The following is a 2,695-nucleotide window of genomic DNA, read 5'->3' as shown; positions in this document are numbered from 1 at the left end:
ATAATGGCACTGTTTTGCTCGTTATCTTTGGCGGTACAAGGCTGGGTCTCGGCTTAATGACGCGGAAAGTGAAAGTAGCAAAAACACCGCAACTATGTCGCGGGTAGTTACAATACACGGTGTTTACTAATAAGGTGGAAGGAAGTCTGGCGTAAGGACGCATGTGTAGGCGACTTGTTTGTCAAGCTACTTATGCGGAAAATGTCACAATAAAAGGTTTACATTCAATACCTTTAAGAACAGTGAGGTCGTTATGATACGATGCCTGTTGCATCTACCTACGGACATCGAAATGAAATTTCAACGATTAAATACACGCGCAACGATGGTGACCAAAACGGCGGAGTTAGAATAACGGTACGTGGGTTTATATCAACCATGCCCGTGAGGTATGGACGCATAATCTGTATTTTTACTGCGACGGTGCCGTTATTCTACACATTACACATACACCTGCCCGGGGGATAATATAATGATAAAACTCTAGTGATTAAAGCTAATGGCACCCTTCCCCACCGAGAAGAAATCTAGGCACGCTGAAAGTGCAAGTCAAGTGCAGGGGAGAGATGCGAGTGCAAAGAGAGGTAGCAAAATACAAAATGCAAGTGCTATTGAAAGGGCAAGATGCAAGTTCTAAGGCAAGGGCAGGATGCATGTGCAATGTAAATATCCTGATGAACACTTATTCAATCGTATCTTGATTCATGTACGTCATCTGAATAAATATCACATATCGTGTAACGTACGATTTTCATATTTGGTTCCTAGGATGTTATGTGGTTAGGAAGGATTTAGGATTTGGCTAATTAATAGCATCGGAAATAATTATTAGAATGAATTGCTACAACAAAATTACAGCACATTTCATTAGGCGTCTCTACTAATAAAGATTTGATTAGACATTCGTCGTGTAATAAGATCTCTAATTTATACGGGTACGATATAGAACTGGTGTTAACCGCCTGAATTCCCAATATGTTACTTGCCCACTGAGATCCTTAGTGAGTGTTCGTATTCTACTTGTTATTGATGCACCCCCCTCCTCATCGCGTGTTGGGTATCTATCTCCACAGACCAGAGTGACATCTGTCTGCAAAGATGTGATTCGTGCTTAACTTCCTTGGTATTGCCCTATCTACTAGACATCAAAGATCGATGTGCAAGTTGCTTTACTACAACATAAGGCGGTTTGCTTATACGTAGTGATGTAAGTATAGTTACAATACACGGTGTTTACTAAGGTGGAAGGAAGTCTGGCGTAAGGACGCATGTGTAGGCGACTTATTTGTCAAGCTACTTATGCGGAAAATGTCACAATAAAGGGCTTACATTTAATACAGCAAGGTTGTTAGGATGCGATGCCTGTTGCATCTACCTACGGACATCGAAATGAAATTTCAACGATTAAATACACGCGCAACGGTGGTGACCAAAACGGCGGAGTTAGAATAACGGTGGGGTTATATCAACCATGGCCGTGACGTATGGATGCATCATCTGTGTTTTTACTGCGCCGGTGCCGCTATTCTACACATTACACATACACCTGCCTGGAGGATAATATAATGATAAAACTCTAGTGATTAAAGCTAATGACACCGTTCCCCACCGAGAAGATATCTAGATACGCTGAAAGTGCAAGTCAATTGCAGGGGAGAGATGCGAGTGCAAAGAGAGGTAGCAAAATACAAAATGCAAGTGCTATTGAAAGGGCAAGATGCAAGTTCTAAGGCAAGGGCAGGATGCATGTGCAGTGTAGATATTCTGATGAACACTTATTCAATCGTATCTTGATTTATGTACGTCATCTGAATAAATATCACATAACGTGTAATGTACGATTTTCATATTTGGTTCCTAGGATGTTATGGGGTTAAGAAGGATTTAGGATTTGGCTAATAGCATCGGAAATGATTATTAGAGTGAATTGCTGCAACAAAATTACAGCACACTTCATTAGGCGTCTCTACGAATAAAGTTTTGATTAGACATTCGTCGTGTAATGAGATCTCTAATTTATACGGGTACGATATAGGACTGGTGTAAACCGCCTGAATTCCCAATGTGTTACATGACCACTGAGATCCTTAGTGAGTGTTCGTATTCTACTTGTTATTGATTCATCCCCCCTCCTCATCGCGTGTTGGGTATCTCCACAGACCAGAGTGACATCAGACATCTGTCTGCAAAGATGTGATTCATGCTTAACTTCCTTGGTATTGCCCTATCTACTAGACATCAAAGATCGATGTGAAGTTGCTTTACTACAACATGAGCCGGTTTGCTTATGCATAGTGATGTATGTACATATAAGCCGCGGTCACACGGAGCGAAGGAACACGGGTCGAAAACGACCCGTGTCGAAAACGACACGGAGCGTCGTTGAAGAGAGCGTTCACACGACGCTATGCGAAAGATGCGAGCTGAGAAAAAAGTACAATGCGTCCAAGCGAACAATGCGAATTAAACAATCAAACTCTTCTGACTGACTTCCAACTATTCTGTTTACTTTCGTGTTGTGACGTACTAATTCCAACCCGAGTCGCGCGTTCACACGGCAAAAATGAACCACGGTCGTCATGTAAGTTCTGTTGTTTTGGAAGATTATAATTATGCGTTCGGAGTGCGATGTCGGCGATCGTTTTCGACTCGAGTCGTTTTCGCACCCACTCTGGAGTGGGTGCGAAAACGACTC

This window comes from Priapulus caudatus, unplaced genomic scaffold (assembly GCF_000485595.1).
Source record: "Priapulus caudatus unplaced genomic scaffold, Priapulus_caudatus-5.0.1 Scaffold70, whole genome shotgun sequence".
Classification (NCBI taxonomy): domain Eukaryota; kingdom Metazoa; phylum Priapulida; class Priapulimorpha; order Priapulimorphida; family Priapulidae; genus Priapulus; species Priapulus caudatus.
This window is presented reverse-complemented; position numbering follows the sequence as displayed.